Raw genomic sequence first — 14,463 nt, 5'->3', positions numbered from 1 at the left:
CCTATCTCCCTCGCCATCCCACCCTTCAGCCCGTCACAGAGCCCCAGTTTGAATTCCCTGAGTCATACAGCAAATTCCCATGGGCTATCTATTTTACATATGGTAATGTAAATTTCCGTGTTATTCTTTCCATACATCTCCCCTTCTCCTGCCTGTCCTCCCCCATGTCCATAGGTCTGTTCTCTGTGTCTGTTTCTCCATTGCTGCCCTGAAAATAAATCATCAGTGCCATCTTTTTAGATTCCATATATGTGTATCAGTATATGGTATTTATATTTCTCTTTCTGACTTACTTCACTCTGTATAATAGTTCATCCACCTCATTAGAACTGACTCAAATGTATTCCTTTTTATGGTGGAGTAATATTCCATTGTGTATATGTACCACAGTTTCTTTATCCATTCATCTGTCGATGGACATCTAGGTTGCTTCCATGTTCTAGCTATTGTGAAGAGTGCTGCAATGAACAGTGGGGTACATGTGTCTTTTTCAATTTTGGTTTTCTCAGGGTATATGCCTAGGACTGGGATTGCTGGGTCACATGGTGGTTTTGTTCCTAGCTTTTTAAGGAATCTCCATACCATCTTCCATAGTGGCTGTATCAGTTTACATTCCCACCAGCAATGCAAGAGTGTTCCCTTTTCTTCACACCCTCTCCAGCATTTATTGCTTGTAGACTTTTTGATGATGGCCATTCTGACTGATGTGAGGCAGTATCTCATTGTAGTTTTGATTTGCATTTCTTTAATAGTGAGTGATGTTTAGCATCTTTTCAAGTGCTTGTTAGCCATCTGTATGTTTTCTTTGGAGAAATGTCTCTTCAGGTCCCTTTCCCACTTTTTGATTGGGTTGTTTGCTTTTCTAGGTTTTGCCCTTTTTGTGAATGACATCTCTGCCTTGGTTTTTATAATGTGTATGTGTTCAGTTGTTTGTGTCCGACTCTTTGTGACCCCATGGACTGTAGCCCACCAGGCTCCTCTGCCCATGGGATTCTCCAGGCAAGAATTCTGGAGTGGGTTGCCATGCCCTCCTCCAGGGGATCTTCCTGATCCGGGGATCAAACCCTTGTCTCTTTATGTCTCCTGCTTTGGTAAGCGGGATCTTTAGCACTAGAGCTACCTAGGAAGCCCTTTTTAAAATGAAAAGTAATTAAAAAATAAAGATGGCATGTCTGGAGAAGTGAAAAGAACTTTGAAAAGGATTCGTGTGCACTTCTTTCTTTTTAAAACTTTTTACAGTGGAATACACAAAAGCAGAAAGAATAACATGCAATAACAATTACCCATCACCCATAATCAACAGTTATTCACTCTGGCCACTCTTGTTTTTTTCTGCAGTGTTCCTGCTACTCACTACCACTCTGTAGATTGTTCTGCAGTAAATCCTACACATCATATCAGTTCCACTCTAGTGCTTTAGTATGTATCTCTAAAATGTAAGTACTTTTTAATAAAAGCACGATCAGAATATAATTATCATGCCTAAAGAAGAGAACAATTGATTAATGTTAGCAAATAGTCACTAGTCATATTTTCCCAATTATCTAAATTTTTCCACAACTTGTTTAGGGTCCATACTGGTGCTAGTGGTAAAGAACCCACCTACCAATGCAGGAGACATAAGAGACACGGGTTCGATCCCTGGGTCTGGATTATCCCCTGGAGGAGGGCCTGGCAACCACTCCAGTATTCTTGCCTGGAGAATTCCATGGACAGAGGAGCCTGTCCATAGGGTTGCAAAGAGTCGGATACCTGAAGTGACCTAGCATGCATGCATGCAAGGTCCATATATTGTAATCCGTAAATTGGTCTCCTGAGTCACTAATCCAGTGGTTCTCAAAGTGTGGGTCTCAGACAAGCATCATTAGTACCAGCTAGGGTCTTCTTAGAAATGCAGTTTCTCTGGCATTAGTAGCCAAGACCTACTGAGTCAGAAACTTTGAAGGTGGGACACTGCAAGCTGCCTTCTAGGTGATTCTGATATAAAGTTTGGAAGTGCTGCTCTAATCTTTAAGTTTCTCTCTCAGTAGATCTGTTGAAAACACTGATTGTGTGGTCCTATACACTTCCCCATAGGTTGGATTTTGCCAGTTGTGTTCCTATAGGAATGCAACAATTGTTTTTTAAGCAAACGGAATGATAGTCAATGTGCTGTCTCCATATGGATCAATTCATATAAGGTATCACACCAGTTAGCATAATGAGCCCCTATCAGCTGACGGTATTAGTTACTGTTTGTTCTGCCAGTTTGAAAGTGTGACTAAGAGAAACCAATGGATGTTTTGAAACTATTTGGACTTTATTTTTATTGTTAGAATTATAAATACCCCATTGTTGGACTTGTTAGCATGCGTGTTATGCCAAATAGCAGACTTATTAACACATATTAAAAAGCTGACACATCCAATGGCATGATGGTAGGTCAGCTGTTTGGCTCCCCGATCCCCACCTCCCTGCTCTCCTCCCAGTTTATAGAGTCCCTTGCCCATGGATGATTCCATGCTACCAGAGTGACGTCATTGACTTGACGTCGCTTAATTGCTGGCACAGTCAGCAGTCAAGAGCCAATAGGAGCTGGCTCCATCACACCACTGGCTCGGCCTTTTAGAATCTGGTCTTTATGGCCACAGTAACTTGTGTAGTTTAGGCAAAACCTACTATTTTCCTTCATCTGTGTGAATCTAAACTAAGGTGCATGTGATCGTTGATTTTACATGTTAACTTGGCCGGGCCACATGTCCAGATATTTGGTTAAACAGTATGTTAGGTATTTCTGTGAAGATGTTCTATGGAGGACATTAACATTTAAATCAGTGGACATTTAACATTTAAATCTGATTGGAGTAAAGCAGATTGCTCCCTGCAATGTGGGTGAGCCTCATCTAATCAGTTGAAAGTCTTAAGTGAAGAATGACTTTCCCTGAGGAAGAGAAAATTCTGCCTTTAGACTCAAACTGCAGCATCAGTTCTTCTCTGAGTCTCCAGCCTGCTAGCCTGTTCTGCAACTTTTGGTCTTACCAAGCCTCTACAATCTTGTGAGCCAATTCCTTAAAATAATCTCTCCCCTTCTCTTTCTCTCTCTCTCTCTGACTCCCTCTTCCCCTGCTCCTTGATTTCTCTCTCTCTCCAAATGTATATGCATATACATACACATACACTCTGTTGGTTGGTTCTATTTATGTTCCATAAAGCTAATTTTCCATAGAACTTATATATTTTTTTAAAAAATTGGGTTGACCAAAAAGTTCATCCCAATAAAAAAGTTAGTCATAACTCTAACTTTCAGTTCAGTTCAGTTCAGTCACTCAGTCGTGTCTGACTCTTTGCGACCCCATGAATCGCAGCACGCCAGGCCTCCCTGACCATCACCAACTCCCAGAGTTCACTCAGACTCACGTCCATCGAGTCAGTCATGCCATCCAGCCATCTCATCCTCTGTCGTCCCCTTCTCCTCCTGCCCCCAATCCCTCCCAGCATCAGAGTCTTTTCCAATGAGTCAACTCTTTGCATGAGGTGGCCAAAGTACTGGAGTTTCAGCTTTAGCATTATTCCTTCCAAAGAAATCCCAGGGCTGATCTCCTTCAGAATGGACTGGTTGGATCTCCTTGCAGTCCAAGGGACTCTCAAGAGTCTTCTCCAACACCACAGTTCAAAAGCATCAATTCTTTGGCACTCAGCTTTCTTCACAGTCCAACTCTCACATCCATACATGATCACTGGAAAAACCGTAGCCTTGACTAGACAGACCTTTGTTGGCAAATTGGTCATAACTTTTCTTCCAAGGAGTAAGCATCTTCTAATTTCATGGCTGCAGTCACCATCTGCAGTGATTTTAGAGCCCCAAAAAATAAAGTCTGACACTGTTTCCACTGTTTCCCCATCTATTTCCCATGAAGTAATGGGACCAGATGCCACGATCTTTGTTTTCTGAATGTTGAATTTTAAGCCAACTTTTTCACTCTCCTCTTTCACCTTCATCAAGAGGCTTTTTAGTTCCTCTTCACTTTCTGCCATAAGGGTGGTGTCATTATAACCCTGTAATAGACTGAGATCTGTGATTGGACAAAGACTAATTTAAGGGTCGTTTTCCCCCAAGCATCTTTCTATTGGCTTTTCTACAGCACTTGAAACTCCTACCTCATTTACATAAGGTGAGGCCTTGATGCTTGCATGCATCAGATCAGATCAGATCAGATCAGTCACTCAGTCGTGTCCGACTCTTTGCGACCCCATGAACCGCAGCACGCCAGGCCTCCCTGACCATCACCAACTCCCAGAGTTCACTCAGGCTCACGTCCATCGAGTCAGTGATGCCATCCAGCCATCTCATTCTCTGTCATCCCCTTCTTCTTCTGCCCCCGATCCCTCCCAGCATCAGAGTCTTTTCCAATGAGTCAACTCTTCGCATGAGGTGGCCAAAGTACTGGAGTTTCAGCTTTAGCATCATTCCTTCCAAAGAAATCCTAGGGCTGATCTCCTTCAGAATGGACTGGTTGGATCTCCTTGCAGTCCAAGGGACTCTCAAGAGTCTTCTCCAACACCACAGTTCAAAAGCATCAATTCTTCGGCGCTCAGCCTCCTTCACAGTCCAACTCTCACATCCATACGTGACCACAGGGAAAACCATAGCCTTGACTAGACGAACCTTTGTTGGCAAAGTAATGTCTCTGCTTTTGAATATGCTATCTAGGTTAGACATAACTTTCCTTCCAAGGAGTAAGTGTCTTTTAATTTCATGGCTGAAGTCACCATCTGCAGTGATTTTGGAGCCCAGAAAAATAAAGTCTGACACTGTTTCCACTGTTTCCCCATCTGCATACTCAGGTGCTAATTCGTGTCTGACTCTTTACAACCCTGTGGACTGTAGCCCACCAGACTCCTCTGTCCATGAGATTTCCCAGGCAAGAATACTGGAGTGGGTTGCCTCTCTAGGGGATTTTGGAGATTTCCTCCTCCAGGGGATCTTCCCAGCCCAGGGATTGAACCCGCATTTCTTGCATTGGCAGGCTAATTCTTTACCACTGTGCCACCAGGGAAGCCCCTAAGGCTTTGATAGCTCCTGTTAAAATATGGAGCAGGACAGCAATCAGGCTAGTATCAGCTGTCAGCATCTTAATGGGCTATATGTGCAGATTTTTTGTCCAATCACCCCTGAGAAATCTGTGCAGACAAGTTCTAAATGTGGTCCTCTGGCAGCTAGAAGTCCTCATGAAGCCCTATCTAGGACACAGGTGGGCCTCTGTTCACTAATTTATGTACTTAAGTACATCCCGACTAGCTCTGGAAAGGATTTAAGATGGCTTTCAAAGAAATAAGTAATACAGCAAGGCCAGAGGGATTGAAAACAAGTGAGGCAAAGGGAAAATGATGGTAGAAGATGGAACCGGGAGCAAGGGAAATGTGCAAATTAGATTTCCTGAAAGCTATGTGCTTCCAGAGGTGTGTTATACAATTGAGTTAAAAACTTCTAGGAGAATGTGTGAAGGGGGCTAAAGGGAGTCATATAACATAAAAGATAAAGAGTTAATCTGTTGCTTAGATAAGTCCAAGTCCTTTGGTCATTAAGGCCAGAGTGAGATTTCTTCAGTAGGTCTTCCAAGAGAAAACTCTGGATAATGTAAATAATTATGTCTTTGCAACATCTTTGGACTAAAGGAAGTGACTCACTTCAAAGGACCCCTTTTGATCATACTCTTCACTTAGCCAAGAGGATTATATCAAAGTGCAATTCAGTAGAAGTACTTTTCAGGTACCTGCCATGATACATCCCAGGTGTAAAGTCACTAGTGATCTGGTTTCATCCAGGGATAAGTTATAAATTATCTAGCTCTTCTCAAATGCCAGTCTGGTAGGCAGTGATGAAAGTTCCATGGGTTCATGATGAAAATTAAAAAAACAGTGCAGTCACTAGTGAATTTTCCATAACACTAACTTCCCATAAGACTTCAGTTTAAAATACTGTCCTTAAAAGAAAAAAAAAAAAAAAAAAAGACAGTCCTTTTGTTATATCCTTACTTGATAAAAATAAGTTAGCAACCTATGTCAGTAAACAGCATTAAAAAAAATTTTTTTTTAAACTAGCCTGTGAAATATAAAAATCTGGGAAACCACTGACCTAAGAGAATGGAAAGACACACAATCCTCCATGAATATTATTTTTCTCAGCAAGGCTTTTGGTATCTTCATAACTTGTAGCAATATGCTAGAAATCATACCCTCCGATGGATATCTGGAATGCAGCTCTCCAACGTTACAAGTCTAATACAAAACCATACGTTTTAAAAATCAGTCAATCTGGAGGTAGCACTGATATACTGTTACAAACATTTAGGAACCAGACAAGGACCATACCTAACTAAAAAACACCCCCACTGTTGCTTTGAGTTGAACCAAGGGAGGGCTGGGCCAAGAGTGTCCTTGGAATGTTATTTTGAATGTTCACTACCTCACGGGCATATAGATGAGAGAGAGTCCCAAGTTTTACACCATTGAGCACTGCTGCAATAATTCTAATTTGAGAATTATTTTAAAGTAGACATAACCAAGTAGACTGTTAAACATCTGAACCACACAACAGCAACAACCAAAATTGCCAACAAAAGCTACACAGTAATAAAACCTACAGAATCCTTTGCTTTGAGTCACTGGGCTTTTTTAGTTTCTTGAGAAGTAAGCAACTGTGTGTTAACAGATGATATCATCTGGTAGACGGGACGTGGTCCATATATAGATAGTTAATATTTCTTGGGGCTTCCCTGGTGGCTCAGAAGTTAAGAATCCATCTGCAGTGCAGGAGATGCAGGAGACTCAGGTTCAATCTCTGGGTTGGGTAGATCCCCTGGAGAAGGAAATGGCAACCCACTTCAGTATTCTTGCCAGGAAAAGCTCATGGACAGAGGAGCCTGGTAGGGTATGGTCCATGGGGTTGCAGAGTCAGACACAACTGAAGCAACTGAGCAATATTTCTTGAGCACTGTTTTAAACATTTTATGTGTAAATACCTTCAATCTTGACAACAACCTTATGAGATATGAATCATTATTATTATATTCCCAATTTACAGATGAACAAACTGAGGCCAAGAGCTATTAAATAAATGTCATCCAATGACTACGAGGTAGAACCAGGTTTCAAACTCTGGTAGAGTAACCCCAGAGACCATACTTAGAACAAGATGCTTCATTGACTCTGTAACTAGCTAATACATCTGGAGGAAGCTAGGCGTTGATTGCTAGAAATGATGCCCTTGATCTTAGGACAGTTCATTTGTGACCGTTCTTTCTGGAAGTTACCAAATGACAAGGACAATTTTCTTGGAAGGCCATTTCTAGCATGTGTTAATAAAATTGTATCATCTTCAGATAAGAAGGTGCTTCTTGTACTGTTCTTTAGAGTCCTTGGCCTCAAGCTCATTAGAAGCAGCATCAAATTGTTTCAGTATGAGCTGAAAACAAGGGGGATGGGGAGTGGAGTGTGACTGGTGCTCAGAACATATCTTCACTCTACACACAAATTTTTTTAAATTTTATTTTTAATTGGAGGATAATCACTTTACAATATTGTGATGGTTTCTGCCATACATCAACACAAATCATCATCGGTATATACTTGTCCCCTCTCTCTTAAACCTCCCTCCCACCTCCCTCCCCATCCTACCCCTCTAGGTTGTCACAAAGCGCTGGTTTACACACAAAATTTTATTGGTTTGGCCAGGTCACCCCTGAATCTCTGGCTTATAGAAGGTACTGGGCGGCAACCTCTGTGTGAACGTCAGTATCTGTGGTGTCTCTGTTGAATTCTGGTACTCTCACCCACATTGAATTCTGTCCCACTGAGTCAAAGACCTAAGAAAGATTAAAAATAAATTGCAATCTCTCTTTTATTAGGCCTACCCAATGTCTTCCAAGAAAAGAGCATAAAGAATGGTCAGCAGCAGTTAGCTGTGCCTACTGCTGACCTCCTGGGATGGAGGCAGAAGCAGCAGACAGCTCATTATCAGTGTGTTCCCCAGAGCGCTGGGGGCCGCCATGTTGTGCTTTCAGCCTGGAAGCCCTCCAATCTCTCACCCCAACCCCCAAATCCAATTTGTAAGTTGTCATCATGACAATACTCACTCCATGCCCTTCTGGTCTCTGGTCTGCTGTAATACAGGCTGTCTCCAGCCAGTGAGTCAACAGAAGTTCAAAGTATTTACAAGTGAGGAAATCATGGTTTCCCAGAGCCGGTAAGTGTCTAGCTTTTGAGACCATTCTCCCCAATTTCCCTGAGTCCAAATATCTTTTTTCTTTCATTTGGCTGTGCCAGATTTTAGTTGTGCTGTGTGAACTCTAGTTGCAGCATGCATGATCTAGTGTCCTGACCAGGTATTGAACCTGGGCCCGATGCACTGGGTTTTGCAGAGTCTTAGCCAACGGAGCACCAGGGAAGTCCCCTAATACCATGCTTCTGCCTGCAACCTTTGGGAAGAGTTTAATCTCTTTGTTTTGGGTTGCTCAGGGGATCTGTTCTCCTTCTACTTCAAATGCTTCTTTTTCAACTCACACTTTTCTCTGATTTCCTAACCTAGGCTTTCTTTCTTTCTGACCAGCACTGTGGCATCTTTGTTCTCTTTGACTGAAAGTCCTAGAAGTCTCAGAGTCCCTCCTGGGGAAAACGATCTTGTTTATCCACAGTTATCAGTCCTGTCATTGATGCAGGAACATGCAGTAAACTACCCACAAGAGGCCAGTACGCACGGTGGATGCTTCTCACCACAGGGGAGGGACAGGGATCCAGAAATAAAGCTACAGGGGCACAGAGGACAAATTTGCCTGGTCCCCAAATTGTTACTTTTGACTTGCCAGAGGAACATTAAACATTCACACACAGACTCATTCAACAAATGTTTATTGTCAAGCACTGTGCTCAAGCCAGTCATGGAGTTACCTGGGCTCTGCCTTTAAGGAGTTTTTGGTCTAGCAGGAAAGCTGTGGCATGCATTGTACAACACAAAGATTATATTCCAGGGACTTCTGTGGCAGTCAGGAGCAGTCCCTGTCTTCCAGTGAAGGGGGTGCAGGCTTGATTCCTGGTCCCAGAGCTAAGATCCCACGTGCCTCATGGTCAAAAAGCCAAAACATAAAACAATATTGTGACAAATTCAATAAAGGCTTTAAAACATGATCCACATTTTTAAAAAGTCTTTAAAAAAGAGATTATATTATAGGCAGAAAGTGATACAGCTCTAAGAAATGTACAAATAAAGTGCTGTGGGTGCCTAGATCACTTCACTGAAAAATCTGAAATGAATCAAAATTTTAAGAAGTAGGAATAAGGATTTATAGTGGGAGTGAATTTAAAGGTCAACCAGTTCATCTGATTTACTTTGTAGATGTAACAAGCTGTCAAAATGCATTTTTTAAGAAGCTAGACACAAACCCAAGTTTATTAGTAATTATATTACAGAGCAAATGCACTAAGTTAAAAAATAAAAGTATGTTAAGAATGGATTTCAAATACTTAGGTATTTTATTTTGGATTTTATTTTTACTTTTGGCTGTGGTAGGTCCTTGGTGCCTGCGAACGGGCCCTCTCCAGTTGCCAAAAAAATGCATTTTAAAAAGTAAAAAAGGAGATATACAGTTTAATTGTGACAAAATTGGTCTAAAACATAAGCCCCTGCATTTCTAGCCTGGAGCTATTTTCTTTACACCAAGCAGCTTTCCCCAATAAGCCAAGAACATGTGGACCACAAATTGAATCTAAATTAGCAATAGCCAGCAAAGCTGTTGTTTTAAAAATGGGGATGACCATATTAATTGGAGAACGTCTCAGAAAATACGGGAAAGAACTCTCTGGTTATATTTGGCATTGATTCATTTCTTGTTATAAGAAACTACATCCAAAAGAGAGCTATAAAAATACAGGAATAAGAAATGAGACCCTAAGAAAGGTTATGGAAATCAGAGTTAGTCTGAAAAAAAGAATGTTAATGGGGGAATTCTTCAGCCTTCAGGGATCAGGCGGTCCCCCAACAGCTGTTCTCCATTTCTCCAGAAGGTAGAAAACAAGAGAAAATAGACTTGACTATCAAGCAGAAAAGATGAAGTCAGAAGTAAGGAACAGGCCCCTGATCTGAAGATTCTAATACACACAGACAGAGGAAACTGCAGGATCCTGTGGCTTGTCTTTCTCTTTCAGTCTCAGGAAAGGGAACCAACGCCTTTCCTAGAAGTTCTGTAGACCTGGCTGCAAGTGAGGATGGAGTCATTTAAACCTTTTAAGGATTCCTCCCGGTATTTGGGAGATTATTCCAACTCCAACACCCTTACTCTATTTGATCTTACAAATGAGGGGAAAACAAAAAGATAAAAATAAAATGCTGCTTAATATTTCCTGGCAATTATAAACAGAATTGTGGTGGTTTAATTGTTAAGTCGTGTCTGACTCTTTTGTGAACCCATGGACTGTAGTCTGCCAGGCTCCTTTCTCCATGGAATTTTCCATGCAAGGATACTGGAGTGGGTTTCTATGTCCTTTTCCAGGGGATCTTCCCAGCTCAGGGAAGAAACCCATGTCTTCTGTACCTCCTACATTACAGGCAGATTCCTTACCACTGAGCCACCCGAGAGCTGCTGCTGCTAAGTCACTTCAGTCGTGTCCAACTTTGTGCGACCCCATAGACGGCAGCCCACCAGGCTCCCCCATCCCTGGGATTCTCCAGGCAAGAACACTGGAGTGGGTTGCCATTTCCTTCTCCATTGCATGAAAAGTGAAAAGTGAAAGTGAAGTCGCTCAGTCATGTCCGACTCTTAGCGACCCCATGGACTGCGGCCCACCAGGCTCCTCCATCCATGGGATTTTCCAGGCAAGAGTGCTGGAGTGGGGTGCCATTGCCTTCTCCAACCCAAGAAGCTGGAGCTACACAAATAGAATGGGATCAGACATTTCCATAAGGTGTCTGATCTAAAATTGCTAAAGAGGGGTCTTGTTTTGCAAATAGCCATTTTGAGTCAAGGCTAAACATGAGACTGAGAAGGAGCCATGCTAGTTTCTCAAGCCTTTCCATGGAATTCCAGAGCCTTCCCATTCTCGCTCTTTCCTTTCCCAGACTATCATTTCTGAAAACATCTCTCAGGTGTTGATGAATCCTCAGAATTATTAACTGAGGATGGCATAAGTCCCTGGTTCCAAAACCTGGGCATAGAATTATCTGGAAAGTTGAAAATAAAATATAAAAGTCTAGGTCTTACTCCAGAGCTTCTTACTTAGTAGGTGGGGGCGGGGGGGGGGGGGCAGCGGGGACTCTCCAGGTGGTCCCAATGACCAGGTCTAAGGATAATTAACTTGTGATATTTTCCTCTCCTGAGGTATTTTCACTTTAAGAAGGATCTCTTAAAGACCTCAGAGAGTTTCAAATCCCCAGTAATTCCGAGATGGTGAAATCCCTGCTGCAGGTGGTCAGAGAAGTGATTTTGGGGATTTCATCCCCTGAATTGTTCCACATGGACTCCACCTCCTCTGCAGACTTGGTCGTGACCTTGGCTTTGCAAAGGGGAGTGTCGCCCTTGCATGGGAATAATTCTAAGGAAAGGAGCAGAACCGAAAATCCTGGGACAAGTGACAGCAGTCCTTAGGGAGGGATGAAGTGAAATGCAAGGCAGGCAGACCAGCAGACTGTTTTGGGGGCTCTGCATGGGTTGTGTAAACCCCTCTAGCCTGCTGTTTTGTATTCTTTTATGAAATGGCCAGTTAGGTGTGGCCAGAAAAGGTGACAGCAGAAAGGCTCAGGAAAAAATAAAGTTTGTTATACTCACAGGTCCATAAGAGCACAGCACGCCACGCAAGGCTACATGGGAAAATCATCAGGGTGGCCAGGAGGCAGAAGGCAAGAGGGAGGGGAAACTTTAGCCCAGAGACTTTATTGGCGTTTCCTTGGCAAAAGCAACACAGAGCAGGGTCAACAGTTTAGGATTGGCTACTTTGAGTAAGTTCTGAAGGCTTTGGGCTCTTGGGGTGGTCCCTAGAAGCCTGGAACTTGGCTCAGGGATGACGAAGGCAGAGGAATATTGCCTCCTGGGGCCTGTGGGCCCAATAGAGGAAGTAGAGCTCTGGACCGGTTAGTTTGCATAACAAGGGCATGTTCCTGACTGGGTCCTTTTTCATGTCTCTACAAATTAGCTAGCCCAGGTAGACAGTCTCTCCCCAGCCAGAAAGGTTTTCTAAAGATGTCAAAACATTATAATAAACCAAAAATTAAAAATATTTACAGGACAGTTGGTTTCCTATCTGAGGGACTGTATCACTATTATTTTTATTTTATTTTTTACCATACCCCGGGAGCTGGTCCCCATAGTGTGATAGGTTGCTGAAATTGTTGAAATTCTAGATTTGCCAATTTTCCTCCCATCTTGAGACATTAAAAAATAAAAAAATTAGCTAAGGAAACTAAAGGACAATAAGAAACAAGCCTAAAAGGAAATAGACTATGAATTGTTTACTGACTCTTAAAGCTCAGACTTTCAGCACTGATCCTCAGCCCAGACAGATAATCAGAGCTGTTCTGAGAAATTCCTTGCTTCGTAATTGGAGTACTTGAGTATCACACTGACAGGAACTCAATATTTTTCTTGGAAGGATTTGGTCAGCCTAAACTGGCCGTTCATTAATAAATGGAGTCATGCCCAGGTAGTGATTACCAGCTAGTGTTTATCTCAACTACAGTGTGGCAGAATCTTAGTTTTTCTTCTAAAAATCTCTTCTTCCTTTCTTATTAACTGGTCACCTAACTGCCTAGTTAGAGACTGAATTTCCCAGTCAACTTTGCAGCTAGCATGACTATGTGATTCTATTGTCCCTCAATCAGTAAACTTGGGGATGATCTGATGCTAGTGACTTCAGCTTAAGCTAATTGAAAGAAAATTGCTTGCCTAGGACTCTCTTTCATTAAATGGAAAGCACACCTACCAGAGAGTCAGCTGCAGTCATGGAGAAGAGGCTAATGCCCCACGGGAGCAGAGCAATGAGATGGAAGGAACCTGGGACCCTGAGGCATCTCCCAGAATCCAGCCAACCTAGCAACCGAAGTACTCCCCTTGGGACTTCTACAGAAGAAATAAACTTCTGTTTTATTTAAACCTTGTATTGTGGATCTCTTTGTTATGACTGCAGAGTCATTATCTAATTAATATACATAGTTATAAGTTGCCACTTTTTTTTTTTTCTAGAAGGAATTATGGTTTTCACAGAAACAGAGAATCTTAGAATGTAGAATAGACTCCCATGCAGGAGTCCCCTCTACACTAAGCCTTCAGGAGGTCACTCAGGCTCTCTAACCCTTTTGTGATGGGATCTATACCTCTTCACCAGGTGGCCCAGACCATGGGGCTGCTTTGTCTATACTGTGGATGAAGAATGTTGCCTCCCATGTCAGTAAACAAAGGATGTTGTAGCCATCAAGCCACCAGCCTCTGCAGCTAACCCCAAAGATGTACCCTGAGGGGATTCAGGATGGAGAAAAGCAGGATACTGGCCTTAGATAGTTAAGGTGCTTATCAAAGGAACAAGGTCAATAAGCCCTTGCTCCGGTATCTTCCCATACACAGGAAAGCACTAAATCTGTTAACTTGAGATCTAGTTTTCTTTAATTGACAATAATCTTTTATAATGTTCCCACTACCTGCTTTTTCGTTTGTTTGGTTTTTTGCAAAATTCCTATATATCCTGGCTCCTCCCTGATCTCTTCCCTAGAGCAATCTGAGAGGCTGTCTCCTGGGCTTAAGTCCTCAGTAAATCCACTGAATGAAATGTAATTCTCAACTTTTAGATTGTGCAGATTTTCAGTACACAATACTTTTATATCTTCCTCCTGTGGCCAACGGTGTAGTGTGTTGCTGCAAAACTAATTGGCCTATGAAACACATAACCCCTCCCTCCCCTAAGTATGGTCTTGTAACAACCATTCTAGGAGATGTTCCTCAGATACAGCATTTTGGAGCCAAATAAATTTTGAAAATACCTACACTATACCTACCTCTAAAGAGTATATATTAATATTTCAGGTGTAGAAAAGTCTGAAATAAATTTGTTTAACTTGATTTAATCCAGATTTTATTAAACATATTTGGCTATAAACCATCCCTAATCTAAAAAATTAATTTTTCCTGAATAATATCCATCTCTATCATGTAAAACTAATGTGTTCTATAAAACACATTTAGAAAATACAGATCTAACCCATGACCTGGCCTTAATTGGCACTGTTTCCTAGACCACTGAGCAGGTCAGTCATAGACACATGGAATGTTAACTCCACACTGGATAGAAAAATGTTGGAATTTGTTTATATTGCTTGGTTATTGGATGTGAGCCCAGTCAGTAGTAAACAGGAAATGTTTTTATTTGAGAATATAGCAAGAACTCCAGAGACAAAGGAAATACACACCCCAAATAAAATCCTTACCCAACAAACCATGAACACACAAC

At 42.0% G+C, this 14,463-nt stretch overlaps 2 long non-coding RNA genes across 2 annotated transcripts in view; one reads left to right on the top strand and one right to left on the bottom strand.

Annotated features, from left to right (window-relative positions):
- The window catches only part of LOC129624357 (uncharacterized), a 62,835-nt gene extending 49,720 nt beyond the window's left edge, over positions 1 to 13,115 (top strand). Inside the window, exon 3 of the long non-coding RNA XR_008700899.1 lies at positions 12,913 to 13,115. This is a non-coding gene — a long non-coding RNA (uncharacterized LOC129624357). The remainder of the gene's footprint in view (positions 1 to 12,912) is intronic.
- Positions 7,607 to 12,906, bottom strand: LOC129624360 (uncharacterized). Its single transcript, XR_008700905.1, has 4 exons — positions 12,484 to 12,906; positions 11,796 to 11,912; positions 8,926 to 9,095; positions 7,607 to 7,844 (listed from the first exon to the last, which is right to left on the bottom strand). It is a non-coding gene; the product is annotated as an uncharacterized LOC129624360 (long non-coding RNA).
- Positions 13,116 to 14,463: the final 1,348 nt, after the last annotated feature.

Source organism: Bubalus kerabau, chromosome 12 (assembly GCF_029407905.1).
Source record: "Bubalus kerabau isolate K-KA32 ecotype Philippines breed swamp buffalo chromosome 12, PCC_UOA_SB_1v2, whole genome shotgun sequence".
Taxonomy (NCBI): Eukaryota; Metazoa; Chordata; class Mammalia; order Artiodactyla; family Bovidae; genus Bubalus; species Bubalus kerabau.
This window is presented reverse-complemented; position numbering and strand designations above follow the sequence as displayed.